At 39.1% G+C, this 21250-nt stretch overlaps 1 protein-coding gene across 8 annotated transcripts in view; it reads left to right on the top strand.

Moving 5' to 3' along the window:
• ZNF207 (zinc finger protein 207) overlaps nt 1-21250 on the top strand; it is a 47101-nt gene extending 25851 nt beyond the window's left edge. For 6 of the 8 annotated variants that reach the window (XM_059997571.2, XM_059997572.1, XM_059997570.1 and 3 more), the window contains one exon: nt 1-5521. This exon is cut by the window's left edge and continues 11544 nt beyond it. The gene's annotated coding sequence lies outside the window, so the exon portion shown is untranslated. The other 2 variants (XR_011246275.1, XR_011246274.1) reach the window with 1 other exon arrangement.

Below are 21250 nucleotides of genomic sequence, written 5' to 3'. Positions count from 1 at the left end.
GTATGGGGTAATTGTGATTAGGCATTAAGGTTGAACAAGTAGATGGGGCCAGGAGTAGCGTAGTGGTTTAGACTATAGGCATAAAATTAGACCTTGCAATCAGATCCTGCTCCATCATTTAGTAGTTTTATGACCTTGAACAAGTTAACTTCTCTAAAATGATGGTAATTTTCCTAGACTTGTGAGAAAAAGTTACTGTGTGAAACAACTTAGCCTTGCCTGACGGATCAGTGGAAATGGCAGGGCTAGGGACGGGTAGGCAGTTATTGAAAACCTAAAAATTTCATTTAGTAAATATGAATGCCTATGACATGTTTGGATACTCTCCTATGTACAGATAGACAGGGAATGCATCTCAAAAGGGACCTTGGAGTTGAGGATTTAAGAAGCCAGCCATTGCAAAAAGTCTTGTTGGGTAACAGTATTACAGGCAGAAGGAATAGTATGTGCAGAAACTGAGATGGAAAAGCATAGCATCTTGGAGGAACAAAAAATGAAGTATATGAGTGGTGGATTGGGATGGCCTTTGTACAGCTTGGAAAGGTAGGCCAAATCACAGGTCATGGTTTGAATTTTATTCTAATGGAAGTCATTGAAGGACTTTGAGCTGGTGAGTAGTATAAATGATTTTTAAAAGGTCATTCTAAGTTGTTTGAGGGTGGGGGGATTGGTGGGCAGTATAGGGACTAGTTAGAAGGCCAAGAACCTGGCTCTAAACAGAACTCAAGAATAACTGATGTTATGAATTAATATGGCTTAGATGATCATTGGAGAAGAAGTTAGATGATGCCAAACCTAAGCACAAAAAAAGTAAAAAAGATTTGAAAGTTAAACTCTTACACATGGTTTAGCCCACACCTGACCGTTCATTTAGGAAATGTTTATTGAAGATCTGGTAAGGCATTGAGAAAGCTTCGGTCTTTTTAGATTTAAGGATAAATGCTAACACAGGAAAGTGAAAATGCCCTCTGAGGAAGTTTGGAGGACGGTAATTCCACCTGCCTTGTGTCGGGAAAAAGAGGCATTTGAACTAGGTCTTGAAGAGTTGTTAGGATTTGGACAAATATGAAAAAGTGTTAAGGGAATGACTGGAAAACCCAACAATATAAAGAGGTATGTGAGTGAAAGTTGCAAAGAATGAGAAGAAAATTTAAGGTGTGTCTGTAAAGGTCCTTGAATACCACATTAGGGATATACATTTCCTCTAGAAATTGGAGTGCCTTTGATCTTCACTGATGAGAGTTTCGTTTTGGTCTCCACATCTCTTCAGAAGCATCCACAGTCTACCACCAGATGACCAGACACCGTCACCATTTCCTCAGTGCCACTGTTCTGGTGATGTGGAGTAGTAGGATTCAGGAACAGTAATTGGGCCTGACTGCTATTGACTCAGTCAAGTTAAAACTAGAATTCCTCCTGTTCACAAGGACTAGCTTAAAATGTTTTGGCAGCCCTCTGTATCTCACACTTTACTTGGCCACCGTCTTGTAATCCCTCAATTTTTTCTGTCACTTTCTCTCAGTAGTAAGACTGCTCCCCTGCTTCAAAAACCTTTCTGTTAGGCCCAGGTAAATCCTATTTTACATAACTGAACTCTTTATAAAACCTTCCCCAGGGCTTCCGTGGTGGCGCAGTGGTTGAGAGTCCGCCTGCCGGATGTAGGGGACACGGGTTCGTGCCCCGGTCTGGGAAGATCCCACATGCCGCAGAGCGGCTGGACCCGTGAGCCATGGCCGCTGAGCCTGCGCGTCCGGAGCCTGTGCTCCGCAACGGGAGAGGCCACAACAGTGAGAGGCTCGTGTACCACACACAGAGAAAACCTTCCCCAAAGCTGGTTTTCCACAGTCAGTTTCTAATAGTTGGCAGAGTGAGTGTGCTGTTCATCCAGCTTATTTGTACCTGGAGTTTGAAAGGATCAGTGAGCTGCTCATTACCTGAAACAAAACCGTTATTTATAAGCTCATTTGTTCTATTTGACCTCATGACTTTTATCCCTCTGCTTTAATTTACTGACTCCTGAAAGTTCCTTTTTATTGAAGTCTTTGACACACTACTTAATGTAATAGGTGCTTAATGTTTTTTTTGATTTTTTGAGTGATTAATGTTTTTTGAAGAATATGGGTTGTAGTGACACTACTGAAGCAATCACACAACTTTGCAAGTTGTCTAATAGGGTATAATCATACACTGTAGATGGATAACATATAACCATTTCAACCTTTGCTGAGCCCATGGTGCTGCAAAGCAATTCTGTGTAAGGGTATAGTCACCTTTTCCGCTTATTTGTTCCATGTGTCTTCAAATCCTTGTCTGCTTCCTTCCCATGCCAGCACACACGGCATACATGTACTTGTCTCATGCCTTTGCTTCCTAATTCATGAAGGTAATAAAAAGTCAAAGCCTTTAACTTTTAGATACCATATCTATAAAATAAAATAACCTGTATTTACATCCTTTATTGCTTTGGAGTCAGTATCTAGTTCTTCATGGTAACCCCTTTTACTGTGCTCTGGAATTACACCAACTGCCTTTTTTTTTTTTTTTTTCTTTATATTTTAGAGCAGTTCTAGGTTTACAACAAAATTGAGAGGAAGGTTCAGGATTTCTCATATACCTTCTGCCCCCACACATAGCCTCTCCCATTATCAACATCATTTACCAGAATGGTACTTTTTTTTTTTAAAAATACTATGGATAAATGTACACTGATACATCATAATCACCCAAAGTCTATAGATCTGTAGTTTACCATAGGGTTCACTAGATGTGCTTTGTATGGCTTTGAATAAAAGTATAGTGACATATCCATCATTGTAATATACAGAGCGTTTTCACTGCCCTAAACATTCTCTGTGCTCTGCCTATTCATCTCCCCAACTCCCACCCCTGGCAGTCACATCTTTTTTTGTTTTCATAGTTTTACCTTTTTCAGAATGTCATACAATTGGAATCATACAGTATATAGCCTCAGATAAGCTGTCAGTAATATGTGTTTAAGGGTCTTCCATGTCTTTATGGTTTGTTAGCTCATTTCTTTTTAGTGCTGAATAATATTCAATTGGATGTACGAGTTTAGCCATTCACCTACTGAAGGATGTCTTGGTTGCTTCCAGGTTTTGACAGTTATGAGTAAAGTTGCTATAAACATCAATGTGTAGGTTTTTGTGTTGACATAAGGTTTCAAATCCTTTGGAGTGTGAAGAAATGTAATTGCTGGATTGTATAGTAAAGAGTGTTTAGTTTTATAAGAAACTGCCAAACTCTGTCAAAGTGTGCCCTTTTGCATACCCACCAGCAATGTATGCAGGCTCCTCTTGGTCTGCATCCTTGCTAGCATTTGGTGGTGTCGGTGTTCTAGACACTGGCCATTCTAATAGGTGTGTAGTTGTATCTCATTTAACTGTGCATTAACTTCATATAACATGTAGCATCTTTTCATATGCATATATCTTGTTTAGTAAGGTTTCCGTTAAGGTCTTTGGCCCATTTTTAAATTGGGTTGGTTCCTTATTGAGTTTTAATAATTTTGTTTTTATATTTTGGGTACAAAGTCCTTTATCAGATTTTTTTTTGCAAATGTATTCTCCCAGTCTGTGCTTGTTTTCTGTGCTTGTCTTGTAATGTCGTTACAGAGCAACTTCTACCTTCTTTAGTGCTCTCTATATTATTCCTTTTGGTGCTTCTTAAGCTTCTTTTCCCGTTCCTCATTTAATGACTTCTCTTTTCCCTCAGGATAAAACTTGAATGATTGGAAGTGCCATAAAGAGTAGGAGTGAAGAGTGATACTCAGGTTTTACTTCTTTATTTGACTTGGAAGACCTTTCATAATCTGACCCACTGCTTATCTTCCCAGTTTCACTTCTTTCCAATTCCCCTTTGTACTCAGTTCAAACTCTCAATTCTTTTAGGCTGAACACCCTGTCTCCTCCCATTACCTCTTGTCTTGGTTGACATCCTCATCTTTACACTTAGCAAATTTTAGTTTAGAGGTTATTTCCTCTTAAAAATTCCTGAGCCTTCACGATGACCTTCATATATGCTTTCATTACACCAAGTACTCAACCGTTAATGTTGCCTGTTTGGACTGGAGTGCAGCCTCCTTGAATGGAGGTGTGTGTCTTGTTCATTATATTTCTAAAACCTAGAATGCTGCTGCGTAGTATTAGGTTGGCCAAAAAGTTCGTTTGGGTTTTTTCTGTAACTTACAGAAAGAGCCGCATGAGCTTTTTGGCCAGCTCAATACTTAAAGAGAGGCACTTAATAATTGCTGAATTCAACTAACTTGCCAATAGTGGGTTGATTTCATCAGAGCAGACTAGCGGTTCCAACAGACATGTGCCTTTATTTGAGCATTGCGCAGTTTAAATCTGACTAACTCATGCTGTTCTTTTGAGCAGGATTTTTTTTTTTTTAAGCAGGATTTTAGAAGGTACTTATTGATTGGCTAATGAATAACCCTTTCCAACAGTAAGAGTTTCTTGGACAAAACTGTTCTGAGAAACAGTGTAGTTTGTGCTTTTCCAGGAAGATTAGAAGGATTTTTGAGAGGTAACTTTTCCTGTAGGATGTAACTTTTGAGAGGTAACTTTTCCTATAGGATGTCTACCAGAATAAAAAGTTCCCTTTTCCTACATGGTGAAAGATCAGCTCGAATTTAGAATAGAGGTAGACTGGACTAGGGATTGCAAACTATTAATAAAATACCTAGAACCAGATAGGTAGTAGAAATGAGTGAAACGAGCCAATTGGAGAGTGGTGAAGTCTTGACCCTTCTGAATGAGGTTCATGCCATGTGTAACGTTTGGTCAGGGTTGTCTGATTTCATTTTCCTAGAAAAGTTAGAAATCTTTTTGAATTTGACAAAAAGGTAGTTCTGTTTTAAAAATTAAATGAAACACTATGAGCCAAACACACCTTCAGACCAGTTCTTTTGTGGGTCACCAGTGTGGGGCTTCTTGGATGGAAGCTGATGTTTGTGGGAATTTATCTAGCAGCTGTGAATAGCAGGAAACCCAGATAGTCCCAGAGAGGAAGGTTTGATAATGGACAAGCAAATGATATGTCAGCTTGATGGAGCGTGATGTCAGGGAACAAGAGTGGCAGTAATTGGCCACTATGACTGAGTTGAAGGTTGTAGATGGGAATAAATAAATTATTGTTCAGCCTCAGGATTTCAGTTCCTAGAAGGGTTTTGGTGGCAGTGCAGTATTCTAAGAGGGTTGAGATCATGAAAGTAAAACTTAAGAACAACCAGTGAATTGTTTGGGTGGAAGACGTATCTTGGAAACAGTTAAAATAGATGACTAAATTTATTACCCTGGTGTTCATTCTACCTCTGGTTCATAGTGCCTGGCACATAGTGGGCAATAAATGTTTGTTGCATTGAATAGGTTCATCTCTGTGATCTCAAATCAAAAAAGCTGTGATAACTGTCAGGATATTGACAAGCATACCTCAGGCATCTGTTTCTCAATCAGCAAGCAAGTAGCGGTGAGACTAAAAAAAAAAAAAAAAAAAAGAATTTAACTCCAGAAATTCATAATTTCTAAGAGCGCCTAATCTTTTACATGGTCCCTGGAAATTTGTACAGAGTTCATACTGTTCCTTTTTGAAACAGTAAATTTTTGTTTAAAGTATTGCATATCACTTTTAAAAATCCAATGTGGATCAAATAAAAAAACAATAGGGAACCTCCCTGGCGGTCCAGTGGTTAGGACTTGGCGTCTTCACTGCCATGGGCCTGAGTTCAATCCCTGGTCGGGGAACTAAGATACTGCAAGCTGTGTGGTGTGGCCAAAAAAAGGGCAATAGTTCCCTGCCCCACCCACAGTCACAGTACCAAGGAAGAACTACTTTTAATAGTATTTTTATTTGGCTTCCTCTCAGTATGTATAAATGACATCTTTCTGTTACTGACTTATAAATATTAACATTTGTTGATTTCCACTGTCTTAAGTAACGATTTAGCTTATTCCATCTCTACTATCCTTTATGTAATTATATCACTTTTTTGTTCCACTATTTGTTACCTCTGTAACATATCTTTATTCCTTGTTCTGTCAGTTAAAGACAGTATCTAAACTCCTTACTTAATAACATAAAGATATCATCGTTTACTCTTCTGTTCCTTTTCTACCTTTCACTTTTTACTTTGCACATCTATACTTTCTGTAGTGTCAAGGCTCGGACATTTGCATTTTCTATAAAACATAACATGTTTTGTCTATAGATTGATTTTTTAATTTCTTTACAGATTGATTTTAAAATTAGAAATCGACAGATTTCTTATGATAGTAAATATTGCTCAAAAGGCCACAAAGTGTAATGTGATTACATTTCCTTTTCAGTAAAGTTTTTTGTTTTACCTGGAGTCAGTCTCTCTCTCTCTCTTTCACTTTGCCTACTTTATTACATCCTTTAGTTCTAACGATTTTTTGAGGACAGTGTCAGTCTCTGGAATTCCTTTTCTTTTTTTTTGATTGTTGTGTGCCTTTTATAAGAAAAATCCATCATGTAGTATTTTAGAAGTATGTTTGCAAATCCTGGATGCTTTCTGAAAGGTGTCTTCATATTCAGAACTAAGAATTACATTCCCAGCCTACATACACTCAAATGAAAATGCTGTAAAACCATGTTAACCTCCTTGTGTTGGACAGCTAAGAAAACTGAAGTTAGCTCACAACAGTAAGGTTAAGTCAGGAAGAAGTATTTTGCTATCTATCTATATCTATATCTACAGAATATTTAAAGCTTTTAGTTGACAAGAAAAGTATAGTCCAGTGGAAAAATGGGCAAAGTATCAACTGGTACTTCACAAAAGAGAAGACGAGAATGACCAATAAATATGAAAAGATGACTCATCTTCACTAGGAGTCATAAAAATACAAGTTAAAGCAGTAGAATACCATTTCAAAAACCTATATCGATTTGGCAAAAATCAAGGTCTGATAAAAATGTTGACAAAGATGCGGAACAACATATGTTCTTACACACTGCCAATGGGAGCGTGTTTTGTTAGGATCCATGTTCTGACTGTTGTAACGAAAATCCAACTATAACGTGGTTTAGTGAAGTGGAAGTTTTTCTCTTGTAACAGTCCAAGCATAGAGCTGATAAAAGTGTTTGTGACCCAGGCTTCTTTTAGTTTTTTATCTGTCAGCTTTAGTAGGCACCTTCATTCTTTGGTTTCATGATAGCTACTCCAGCTATGACCATCATATCCACATACCAATTAAGAAGGGGGGAGGGTCCATCTCATCTTTTTAAGGGTATCACCTAGAAGTGGCCCAACTTCTATTTACATCCCATTGGCCAGAACTTAGGCACATGGCCACAGATAGTTACAAAAATTTTGAGAAATGATATTATATATTTTTAGTTGGCTATACGCCCGTCTAAAATTTGGAGGATCTGTTATTAAAGGAAGAAGGAGAGAATATCTTGGACCTTTTAGCAGATATTGCCACATAAACTAGTTCAGTCACTTTGGAAAGCATTTTGGCAAGATTATGAATAAGATTGGAGATGACATATTCCTAGATCCACCAGCTCCACCTCTGGATATATGTCTTATAGAAACCATACGTGCACAAGGAGATGTACAAAAATACTGTGATATTATTTGCAACTGAAAAATTTGAAACAACCAAAATACTCATCAGTAGAGGAATGAATAAATACAGGTAAATGCAAAAAAAATACAGTTAAAATTAACTATCAACCTGGATAAATATCAAATAATGCGTGATAAAAGCAGGTTGAGTAAAGGTATGTACAATGTTACAGCATTTAAATGTTGGAAACATACAACACTAGTGTTTATGCATACAGATACATGTAACAAAAGTATGGAGAGCTGCATGGGAATGGTAAATACCAAATACAGGGTATAAGTTGCCTCTTGTTGGAGGTGGAGGTAAACAAAGTGCTTCAACTATTATCTGTCATATTTTTATATTTTTTCAGTAAATTATTTTTGGCTGCATTGTTGGGTCTTTGTTGCTGCGGGTGGGCTTCTCTTTTTTTTTTTCGGTGGCTTCTCTTGGTGGAGCATGGGCTCTAGAAGCGCGAGCTTCAGTAGTTGTGGCTCACTGGCTTTAGTAGTTGTGGCTCACGGGCTCTAGAGCGCAGGCTCAGTAGTTGTGACTCACGGGCTTAGTTGCTCCACGGCATGTGGGATCTTCCTGGACCAGGGATTGAACCCGTGTCCCCTGCATTGGCAGGCGGATTCTTAACCACTGCACCACCAGGGAATCCCAGGTCATATTTTATTTTCTTAAAGATCTGCAGCAAATACAGCAAAGTGCTAAAGCTAGGTGGTATATATGTGGATATACTTATATATGTTTGCAATATTTTGTAATTAAGGAAATGGTACATGTTCTCATTGAACATACAGTCCACTGGAAGAAACAGTGGTTTTAGTGATGTAAAATGTGGTATAAATAGTGTGGTGTGCGAAGGGCTGTAAAAATAGAAATGGAGTACTTCTTAACTCAGCCTGGTGGTGGTTGGTTGAAGAGGGAAGACTGTACAGAAATGATTACTTCTGAGTCTTGAAGGATGTTGGGCAGACAGTAGATGGAGTGGGAGAAAGGTAATTATTGCAGAGAGGTCAGCATATGGTAAACGCCACTGTTTGCCTGGCAAACATTTATCCCGTGTCCAGATGAAAGAAGCAGATTGATCTAAGCAAGTTGCAGCTGTCTGTCCTCTAGATAATCCAACCACCATCTACCATGAAAAGTGAACTCAGAGAAAATTATAAAATTTCAGAGGTCGAGCTCTCTTATAGAAAGTTCTGGGCAAACATCAACCAAAATTAACTGTTAGATACAGGATCGTATGGAAATTTAACCTAGAGTATCAAATCGAAGAGTAAAGGATACAGGCCTCATAATTCTTATCCAGTCTGTTTTTGCAGGAGTGAGGACTATTTAAGTATAGCTGATCCACGTAACTACAGATGTCAGATTGGCCTGTAGGTACAGCTTCTGGTCATATGTTTCCTAATTAAAACACCACTAGACCACTCAGGGACTGTGTATTCTTGATTAGCACCTGGGTTACAGCTTAACCTAAATAATACATTTTGCCACATTGCAAATACTGAAGTATTTTAAAGTAAATTACAAATACTTTCTTCTTGACCTCATCTGGGCATCCTCAATTTTTTAAAGTATAAGGTGCCAAAAACACCAATAACTGGGTGTTCTCGGGTGTATTTCAGTACTCAAGTGCTTCCTTGAGGATTTCATTTTGGTAAAGTTAGTGAATGGATAAAGAGTATTGGTACTTGTCTTCTTAATCTTATATCTTCTGGGTTTCTTTATAATCATTAAAAACTTGACTGAGTTTTTGCTGGAAAGTATTCTTTTTTTAATGTTTTCTTTTCCTTCTACTTTTTCTCTTTGGAAAGTCCTTATTCATTTTTAAATTTTTGGCTGCTTGGGGTCTTTGTTGCTGCACACCGGCTTTCTCTAGTTGTGGCGAGTGGGGGCTACTCTTTGTTGCCATACGCAGGCTTCTTATTGCAGTGGCTTCTTTTGCTGTGGAGCATGGGCTGTAGGCGCGTGGACTTCAGTAGTTGTGGCACGTGGGTTCTATAGTGCAGGCTCAGTAGTTGTGGCACACGGGCTTAGTTGCTCTGTGGCATGTGGGGTCTTCCCGGACCAGGACTCAAACCCGTGTTCCCTGCATTGACCACCAGGGAAGTCCCTGGAAAGTCTTTCTTGTGAAATATGAGATAGTCTTACTCTGGGCTTACTACTCAGTGGCTGAAAAAAAATTATGTAATAAACGATAATTTATTACCTTATTATGCAAGTAGTGAAGCTTTGCTCTCTGATACTCAAAATTTTTTTCAAATTTAGCATTTTATTTTCAATGTACATACTTATTACCAGAAGCACTTCACAATTTGAAAATGAAATATATTGTGTATGTAGGACTTTCGTAGTGGAATATGCCTCATCAAGTTGGTGATATAGAAAGATACTTCCCTTGTAATAGATACTGTATCATATATATTTTTAAAAATAAATTTATTTATTTATTTTTGACTGTGTGGGTGTTTGTTGCTGTGCGCAGGCATTCTGTAGTTGTGGCGAGCCGGGGCTACTCTTCGTTGCGGTGCACAGGCTTCTCATTGCAGTGGCTTCTCTTGTTGCAGAGCACGGGCTCTAGGCGCGCAGGCTTCAGTAGTTGTGGCACGTGAGCTTGGTAGTTGTGGCTTGCGGGCTCTAGAGCACAGGCTCAGTAATTGTGGCACACGGGCTTAGTTGCTCCGCGGCATGTGGGATCTTCCCGGAGCAGTGCTCGAACCCGTGTCCCCTGCATTGGCAGGTGGATTCTTAACCACTGCGCCACCAGGGAAGTCCCATGTGTATCATCTTATATAAATTTCATCAAAGTAATTATGCTTTTAGATAAAAATTAGTACAAGTTCTAGACCAATGTATTCTTGACCAAGTACCTTAGGGCCTCTTGTATTACTGGAAAAAAGATTTTTAAGATCTCCAGGGATAGAGACAGAATTCCGATTTTCATTCAAAAATATTTATGAGCCCCTTTGCATAGTTAAAAACTAAATTTGAGGTGTTTTGTTTTCACCTAAAAAAACTTAGAGAAAGTGGGTAGGAAGTAGGTAAAAGGGATACAAATATTAGGAGATTTGATATCTACAAAATGAAGTCTTCGTTAGGGAGTTTACTTGGATATTTATCCATATTGCCTCTATTCTTTTCTTGTTCTCCCTGGCCCTCTTCATATGACCTCTTTCGATTGCTTCTCTGACACAACCTTGGTATTTTCTCTCTTAAGAAATACTCTAGTGGTGGGAAAACCCTAGTCCTGGGAAACCCAAGACACCTGAGTTGGTTTTTCTCAGCTTCCCACCAGGAAAGGGAGACACATTTAGCTTGTATTTTAATTTAAGCCTGGCAGTTAAAAGTTTTACATTTGGGATCAGAACTACTGTATCTGGTTTGAAGATTGGAATTTTTTAAATTATCCTGCTTAAAAGTACTGTCTTTATAGAACCACAGGATGTTAGAATTAGAAGGCACCTTAAAGATCTAGTCTAACCTCATTTTATAGAGATGCAGAGATGAACTGCTTGAAGCAGCTGTTTGAAGCAGATGTAGGATGGGGCAAATTAGAACCTGTAACCCACCCAAATTAGTAGCAAGTGCTTATTTTTTTAAATGTGATACTTTAGGCTAGCATGTCTTAAATAATATGACTGTTTTTATTGCGGACTTTTTTCTTTTTTTTTTTTTTGGCGCTACACAGGCCTCTCACTGTTGCGGCCTCTCCCGTTGCGGGGCACAGGCTCTGGACGTGCAGACCCAGCGGCCATGGCCCACGGGTCCAGCCGCTCCGCGGCATGTGGGATCCTCCCGGACCGGGGCACGAACCTGTGTCCCCCGCATCGGCAGGCGGACTCTCAACCACTGCGCCACCAGGGAAGCCCAGTGCTGTACTTTTGAATTCAGGATTTGTAAAGGGTACCAGTTACAATTTTTAAAATTTACATGAGCCTAACAATACATTTGCCTTAATTTTATTGCTGACAGACTACATCAAAATGTGAAAGAAAAGAAAGTGAAGCATGTAACTTCAGAAACTCAAATTGTATTGAAATAAGTTTAATTGCTCTAGTTTGCTCCTAACTAGGACATTTTAATAATCTTCGGCCCTCTGGGGCTGAGACAAGTACTCTCTTCTCTATATTCTCATAGAACTTTCTAGTACTTCCATGAGTGGGGATAATATACATGACTTGCCTCATAAGATTATTATGAAAATTAAATGGAACACTTTATGTGAAGTGTTTAAAACTGTTCCTAGCTCGATAAAAGTTAGCTGTTTTTATTAATAGTCCTTCAATTATGTATCACCTATCATTCATTGAGCAAATATATATTTATTGAAGACCTACTCTGCTATATATAGGAAGTACAGTTGTAAAATATGGTTAGCTTTAAGTCAGAGGCCTCCTGTAATTTTTTAAAGTTTTTCTTTTTAGAACTAATATATTTTTTTAAAAATTCGTTGTTTGTAACCAAAATTCCTAAAAGTGTAGTATTCATATTTGAATGATAGATATGGTCAACTCCAAAGTGAGGTCCAATTTTTTTCTTATTTAACTTTTAATTTTTTAAATTAATTTTTTGGCTGCGTTGGGTCTTTGTTGCTGCACGCGGGCTTTCTCTAGTTGTGGCGAGTGGGGGCTACTCTTTGTTGCGGTGCGCGGGCTTCTCCTGGCGGTGGCTTCTTTTGCTGCGGACTGCGGGCTCTAGGTGTGCAGGTTCAGTAGTTGTGGCTCGCAGGCTCTAGAGTGCAGGCTCAGTAGTTATGGCATACGGGCTTAGTTGCTCCCTGGCATGTGGAATCTTTCTGGACCAGGGATTGAACCTGTGTCCCCTGCATTGGCCAGTAGATTTCTTAACCACTGCGCCACCAGGGAAGTCTCCGTATTTAACTTTTTTTAAGTAGCTGACACAAAAGGATATATGGAACATGTTTATCATGTTTTTGCTTTTGTTTTAATTTGTACATCTACTTATATATAAAAATGTATTTAATTCTGTTTCTAACCTTTATAAAATTGGAATCATGGGGATTATGCTAAATCATACTAAGATTCATCCATGTTGTTTTGGGTAGCTGCAGTACATTGATTTCCAGTTTTGTCTGATGTACCAGAATTTATTCATTTTATTTTGATGGCTGTTTAGGAGTCCAGTTGTTTTGCCTTTGCAGTGTTGTGGTGAACATTATAACGTGTGTCTCTTGGTGCATACATATGAAGAGGTTTCTCCAGCAATGGAATTGCTGGGTAATAGGATATGCAAATGATGAGCCCTATAAGAGAATGTCACATTGTTTACCAAAGTAGTGAATTGATTTATACTCCACCAGTGACATATGAGTTCCCACTGAGCCATATCCTTTCCAACATTTAAGGTTCTCATACTTCTACATTTTTTTTGCCAATTAAGTTTGCATAAAATGATACCCTAGTATAGTCTTATCTTTCACTTTTTTTTTTTTTTTTTTTGTGCAGTACGCGGGCCTCTCACTGTTGTGGCCTCTCCCGTTGCGGAGCATAGGCTCCAGATGCGCAGGCTCAGCGGCCATGGCTCATGGGCCCAGCCGCTCCGCGGCATGTTGGATCTTCCCGGACCGGGGCACGAACCCGTGTCCCCTGCATCGGCAGGCGGACTCTCAACCACTGCGCCACCAGGGAAGCCCCACTTTTTTAACTAACTTAATTCTCTCTGCTTTTATTTCTTTCATATCTCAAAAGTAAATAACTTTATTTTTTTGTTCTGATTACAAAATTGACTTATGGATATACATTTTTCAACAAATATTATGTGCCAAAGTATGCTTCAAGGTCCTAAGGGGAGATACAGCATTGAAACAGAAGGGACAAGCCCCTCCCTTCATGGAGCTCCCATTTCTAGTGTGGAAGATTAACAGTATTCAAAGAAAAAATAAGATAATTTCTAATTTAAGATACTGATAAAGTGCCATGAACACAATAAGACAGTAAAATACTAGTGATTTGTGGGGATGGGACTGCTCTAGATTGGATGATCAAGGAATGCCTTTCTGAGGAAATAAATCATATGTGAGCTGTATCTAAGTAATGAGAGAGGGACAGCCCTGCAGAGACAGACTTAGCCATGTGAAGATAGGTTAAGAGTATAGGTTAAGAGTATTTCAGGTGGCGGGAGCAGCAAGTCCTAAGGCCGTGAGGTGGGGAACTCTGGTGAAATTTAAAGAATAAGAGAGCGGAATTTACCCTCGATGTAGCCATCTGGAGATAACATGTTAATATATTTTGTTGCATATTCCTCCACACATTTCTCTATGTATTTTTGGTATATCTTCCCATCTTCTGGTAAATTAAATGATAGACTCTCTTTTTTTAAATTGAAGTAAAGTTGATTTACAATATTGTGTTAATTTCAGGAGTACAGCGTAGTGATTCAGTTATTTTTTTCTGTGATTATATTCCATTATAGATTAGTACAACATACCTAATATAATTCCCTGTGCTGTACAGTAAATCCTTGTCGCTTTCTGTTTTTTACTTTTTTGTGTCTTTCAATAATATTCATATATATTTCTTGATTCATCAAGAATAAAATTTATTTGTTCACTGTATTAAATGTGAGGAAATGATCATACTTAATATTTCTTCTCATTCTCCTACTTATTTAGCTTCAAAGGTTCAAATATTAACTGTTAGTCCTTTCATGTCACAAATTCCAAATCAAAAGCGTGTTCTCTTTTTTCATTAGTTGGTTGGCTGGATGATATCTTCAGATACATTTTTGAGAAGAAGTGTACATAGCTGGTGTATTTCTTGACTCTTTGCATATTTGAGAACATTTTTCTGTTGCCTTCAAATGTGATCAACAGTCTGGATAAAGAATTCCCATCAATATTCTGTAAGTTTTGTACCTACTGGCATGTGATGTAGCTAAGAAGGAGACCAAAGCCAGCTTTCCCCCCACACCCCTCCTTTATACATAAATTTACTTTTGTCTGTACTTTTATATGATTTATTTTCAATCCTTAAAGTTCACTACCTTAACTAGGAATTACGTTCCTGTTTGCCGTTTTTTTTCTTTTTCCCTTGGTATGAGATGAACCTGTGATGTAGTTACACACACAAAAGGAAGTTAGAACCGTTAGAGTTCCTGTCCAATCCTTGGAGCACTTCTTAGCCAGATTGAAGGAGTAGGTTCTGCTTCTAAGGCTCAAGAGTAGGGAGATGGAAAAATCTCTGCCATTAGAAGGGTTTCCTGGCTTCCTGGAGGGCTATGAGAAGTATTGAGAATTATTTTGAAGCCAACTAGGCTTATTGGGAAAGAATACTGTGATTGGTTAGTGAAGTCTGCCTCAGGTGAGGGAGAATATAGTACTACCTAATATGCCAGGTAACTGACATCCCTGCTCTCCCTAAGAGCTATCTTAGATTGTCTTCATAAGAAAATTAAGGACATTTTTGGAGACTAGTGAGGGCCCTTTAAACCCAATGATGCCAGCCAAAGGCAGCAGAAACCCCAAGGCTGCTAAGACTCCAGACTCCAGAGAGCTCTGGTGCTGCTCTCACTATTTTACTTAGCTCAGAAGCTATAGATAACCTTCTATGGCCAACAGCATGATGTCCAAACCCCTCCTTAGCCTATCAGGGCCTTCATGTTCCTTCATGCTCTCTTTGACAGATCCTGTGGTGCAGTTACCCCAAACTAATTTTTATTCCCTGTACATTTCTATAATCTGTTCTTAGCACTTGTCTACTTTGCCATGGTATACGAAATGCACTTAAAGAATTAGAATGTTCAAGTTGAAAGAAACATTAGATATCCTATCAGTGCCTCACAGTCCTGGGTATACATCAGAGTCACTTGGAGAATCCCTAGAGGTTTTTTTTTTGCGGTACGCGGGCCTCTCACTGTTGTGGCCTCTCCCGCTGCAGAGCACAGGCTTTGGACGCGCAGGCTCAGCGGCCATGGCTCACGGGCCCAGCCGCTCCGCGGCATGTGGGATCTTCCCGGTCCGGGGCACGAACCTGTGTCCCCTGCATCGGCAGGCGGACTCTCAACCACTGCGCCACTAGGGAAGCCCCCTAGAGTTTTTTTACTTTAAGAGATCTGGGGAACAGATTTGGCATGTGTATTTTTATTTTTCAAATTTTATTTCTGTATACTATGCTTTAGTTTTGGTCATATGTATGTTTGTAATAGTGCAGTATTGAATAGTTTTTATTATTTGCTGTTTGTTACACTTTTCTATGTTGCTACAGTATCCATAATTATTGTCAGAAAGGCTGCATAATAATTTGAGTTATTTACCCGTTTCTTGATTGTTGGTAAGTTGTTTCCTAGATTTTACTTTTATAAATGACTCTACTGTGACTATCTTCTTGCATATAGCTTATGTTTGTTTTGTTTTTTTTTAATGAACAATACTGGACATTTTACATAAGAATAACCTGAAGCCTAGAGAGGTAAGTGGCTTACTTCGTGTGCACAGTTAGGAGTAAAGCTTGAACCTGATCTTCCGATTCCTGGTGCAACACGCCTTCCACCACCCATACTTTTTACACCTTGTCCTTCATATCCTTTCTCTGTACAACCAGATCCTATCCATCTGACAAAAATTTGTGTAAATATCACTTGCTTCACAAAGCCATTCCTTGTTTACCCACTTGGAAGAAATTTGTCTTCTTGAATGTCCTTAATTATCTACAGTTCTTTTTTCCTTTTTCACTTTTGACCTTATATGATAATTATGCTCTTTATGTCTTATCTCCCTTACCAGAGGCAATATGCATAATGGATAGGATTTGGGGCTCTGGAACAGATTGGAGTTCTAATTACAGCACCAGATCCTAGCTCTGGGAACTTGGGCAAGTTACTCAACCTCTAAGCCTGAGTTTTCTCACATTTAAAATGGAATTAAGTGAAATACTAATATAAAACACCTAGTACAATATCTGGCACACAGCTCATAATTTATTTTAATTTTTGTGTTAATAATATGCTTTTATTAACAATGTAACTCATGGTAAGCTCCTTGAGAACCAGATCTAGTGCTTAATACAGGGTTTGGGTCCATAGTATGGATTCCATAAATATTTGATGAATAAACAGTAACATTAATATTTAAGGTATGTCACCTCCCTAAATACTTAAAAGAAGCCCTGGGTAAATGTTTAATATGACACTGCTATTACCCTTCCAGGCAATAATTCAAACTCACCTTACCAGTAGCCATTCTGACTAGCTAGTACCTTGTCCATAGTGCTTAACCACTCAGAACTCAGCACCTTCGATTATGTCTGTTTTAATTGGGCATTTCTGGTCTAGATACAACCTTTGTGAGGCCAACTCATGAAAATTTTATTTTCCGGCACTGGTGGGAAGAAACCTTTATTTAAAAGTTGAGCTTATTACATATGGATTTGTTTTTGTAATTTAGTGATCAATCTCTTAGTTTTACTTGACCAAGAAATTTGGATCTGAAGTAGATTTTTTTTTGCAGTTTTTAGAAAAAGTTAATAGTACTGTTGAGTCTGGGGTACATTGTTTTAAAGTTTTACTATTGACAGCTAGGAGAAAAGGGAATGAACTTGTCTTTAATAATACCTTGAATTTATATTCATATCTCTTTCTGTATGCAAATTGCTTCTTTCTTGAGTTAGGCAGGTTCCTATAGTTTGCTGTTTGTGAATTAATGTCCACTTATAATACTAAAAAGTAGAACTAGAGCACAGCATTAAAATATCTAAAGTTTAATTTCATGGATCTTCATCCATGTTGGTGATAGGTCTCATGCTCTGAATGTATGGACTTAACACGTATGGCTCCTTGTCTAACCTGGGTCTTTTGTCTCCACTGCTGGAGCCACTCAGTCTCAACCACAAACCCAGCTAAACCTCAGGCTTGGGACTGACTTCCTCCCTGCCCTCATTTGTTGAACTCATTCTGACTTTAGTGTGTTTTAGTATCAGAGCATTGTCTTATTTCCACCTTCTCTGCCGTATTCCAGTTTTCAGAACTTGACCCTCTTTCTTGACCTACCTGACACCTAGTTCACTGGGGACTGCTTTGCTCTCACCACTGCTGTGAGCCCCAGCCCATGATGCTTCCCGATCTGCTGCCCATCTTCTTGTGTGTTTCTTAATGAGTTGCTAAACTGCCCCAGTTTCCATGTATAACAAAGGACAGAGCAGACCAGAGACACATAGATGAAGCAAACTAAATTGATATTTGTGCACCTCCTGCCCCACAAAGGACTGGCTCCACTGCGCTACTGCAGGGGAATAGCTTCTATTTCATCTCTGATGAGACATTTCTACCAAGTATTGTATCACTCTTTTCTAACAAGTTCATTAGATATGATTAAGTATTTGTTTCACTTCTTCCTTTATGGTTCCAGTGAATCCATAGACCATTTTAGGATGTGGGCAAACAACTGGTTGAAATGTGAAGCTTTTTCCCGTTCCCGTGATAAGCATTTGGCTCTTTCTCCTCTTTGCATCCATAACTCCACTTTTTATTTGCCTCTGTTATAGTAAAGAGAGTAAATGTTAAAATTGTTAAAGCTTTTTTTTGGCTTACAAAGTACATTATCATTTTTTAAAATGTATAAGTAAGTTATTACCTCTGATTGAGATATTAAAGTGAGTTCATGCTTCTACACAATTCCCCTGCCTCACACACTTAACAATAACAGGTAAAATGGTTAAGATAAAAGCAGATATATTTATGTGACTAAAAATAGAAGAGAAAGCCCTCATGGTGAGTGGGAACTCGGGCTCTGGGTCTAGAACCAGGGTGGCCAAGACCATGACCTCTGTTCGTAAAAATCTTTTTGAGAGCTCCATGACCGAGGCAAAAGAGCTAGGAATAGTGATCAAAGCCAGGGCCTGGGATGGGTGTCAGTTTGTGAAAGCAGGCTGGGAAAACTGTTGACTTTCGGCCTGGGACTGCTGCTTTATAAAAAACTGGGCCCAATGAGAGTAAATGAGAAAAACATGGCTTTTGGGTCTTTTAAAACCAAAAACAGACAAGTAGCCTTGTCTCGGTTGACTCAGTAGCTAGATCTGTGATTTAAGGGTATCAAAGTAGGCTCAAAACACTATTTAAGACCTAGTTCTTGGACTTCCCTGGTGGCGCAGTGGTTAAGAATCCACCTGCCAATTCAGGGGACATGAGTTCGAGCCGTGCTCTGGGTAGATCCCATATGCTGGGGAGCAACTAAGCCCATGCGCCACAACTACTGAGCCTGCACTCTGGATCCCACAGGCCAGAACTACTGAAGCCTGCGTGCCTAGAGCCCGTGCTCCGCAACAAGAGAAGCCACGTCAGTGAGAAGCCCGCGCACCGCAACGAAGAGTAGCCCCCGCTTGGCTCAACTAGAGAAATCCCGTGCACAGCAACGAAGACGCAACACAGCAAAAAAAAAAAAAAAAAAGACACCATATACAAAGGGCCACCAATTACGATGGCAGCTGACTTCTCATCAGTAACAATAGAGGCCAGGAAACAATGTCTCAAATACTGAGGGCGTATATATTGACCTAGAACTTTATCCACAGCTAAAATAACATTCAAGAATGACTGTAAGTTAGAAACATTTTTAGACATGAGTTTAGTACAGAACCTCACTTAAGAATTATTAAAAGAGGGCTTCCCTGGTGGTGTGATGGTTAAGAATCCACCTGCCAGTGCAGGGGACACAGGTGAGCCCTGCTCCAGGAAGATCCCACGTGCCACGGAGCAACTAAATCGGTGCGCCACAACTATCGAGCCTGTGTGCCACAACTACTGAAGCCTGTGCACCTAGAGCCCGTGCTCTGCAGCAAGAGAAGCCACCGCAATGAGAAGCCTGCACACTGCAACGAAGAGTAGTCCCCGGTCACTGCAACTAGAGAAAGCCCGCACGCAGCAACGAAGACTCAACACAGCCAAAAATAAATTTATTTTAAAAAATTATTAAAGGATACATTTCTGCAAGGAGAAAAGTGAATCCAGAGAGAAGATGTGGGAGTAAAGAAGCAAAGGCAGGGCTTCCCTGGTGGCGCAGTGGTTGAGAGTCCGCCTGCCGATGCAGGGAACACGGGTTCGTGCCCCGGTCCGGGAAGATCCCACATGCTGCGGAGCGACTGGGCCCGTGAGCCGTGGTCGCTGAGCCTGTGCGTCTGGAGCCTGTGCTCCGTAACGGGAGAGGCCGCACAGTGAGAGGCCCGCGTACTGCAAAAAAAAAAAAAAAGAAGCAAAGGCAGTTTCTGCAATAGGAGAGGTGGTGGCTAAAAAAATAGAAAATGATTTGACAAGTCAGTACATTTAAATCAGTTATTGACTGCAAAGTAGACACTTTTTTTGTGATAAAAAAGCTGAAATAAACCAACAGTTCCTGAATGTGTTGGTCTTAGGATCCCTTTATACTCTTAAAAATTATTGTAGGCCCAAAGAGCTTTTGTTACATGGGTTATATCAACTGATATTTGCCATATTAGAAATTAAAACTAATATTTAAAAAATACTATTTCATTTGCAAATAATAAACCTACTACATGTTAACATTTTTATGAAAAATATTTCCCAAGATAGAAATTTAATGAATGGCATTGTTTGTACATTTTTGCCAGTGTCTTTAATGTGTGGCTTAGAAGACAACTGGGTTCTTATATATGAATCAAGTACTCATTTTCATGTATATATTATTATAGATGAATCACATTATTCATAAATTCTTATTTCTGAATTGAAATACCTGTAGAAAATTCAGCCTCACACAGACATGTAGTTGGAGAAGGGAATATATTAATAGCCTTTTTTCTTGACAGCTTAAATTTTTTTCTTTTCCTTGAAGTGACAAGAGCACTTCATTTTCAAGGAAATGTCTGTCACATACCCACGTCTGCAGAACCATGGTTTGTCTGTCAGTCGTTCTTCAAATAAAAATGATGTTCTGTGAAAAAAAAGTGGCTTGTTAAACTCAATCACACGAGTGCTTCTCCAAGAGACAACCACTGTACTGTGTGCAGCAAAAGTGCTTTATGCATGTTTCCTATATCATCACCCAGATTTTAAAAAAGACATATTTGTGGGTCAAAATTGAATAAAATCAGTAATTTTTACTGCCTCATCAAGGGCACTCTTAAGCGTAATTGGCTTTTTTTTCTGTGAGTGCATGACAATGAAGAATACAATGACAGCTGGGACAGTTTGGTACCACTGCCCTGATTCATGTAAGGTGCCAGCTGTTTTACCCATCATTGCTTTCATATCATCAGTGCAAATGTCAACAGAGTGGGGGAAAAGCAACATCTTAGTAATATTATAAAATAGCTTTAACCTTGCAGATTCTTGAATGGGTCTCGGGAAACACATTCGAAGAACAGCTGCTCTAATGAGAGAGGACCTCTTCACTAAGAACCTCTTTATGTTCAGGAGGAAGGCAAACATAGCTGAAGAATATTTAGAATAAAGGTAAAGTTAAGTGTGCCCTCTAAAAGTAAGAATAGGGACTTCCCTGGCAGTCCAGTGGTTAAGACTGTGCTCCTAATGCAGGGGACGCAGGTTCGATACTTGGTCAGGGCACTAGATTCAACATGCCACAACTAAGAGTTTGCATGCCACAGCCTAAAAAGGAAAAAAGAAAACAAAATAAGAGTAATTACTAAAAAAAAAAAAAATAATTACTGAAAGAAAAAGAA

Source organism: Delphinus delphis, chromosome 19, assembly GCF_949987515.2.
Source record: "Delphinus delphis chromosome 19, mDelDel1.2, whole genome shotgun sequence".
Taxonomy (NCBI): Eukaryota; Metazoa; Chordata; class Mammalia; order Artiodactyla; family Delphinidae; genus Delphinus; species Delphinus delphis.
This window is presented reverse-complemented; position numbering and strand designations above follow the sequence as displayed.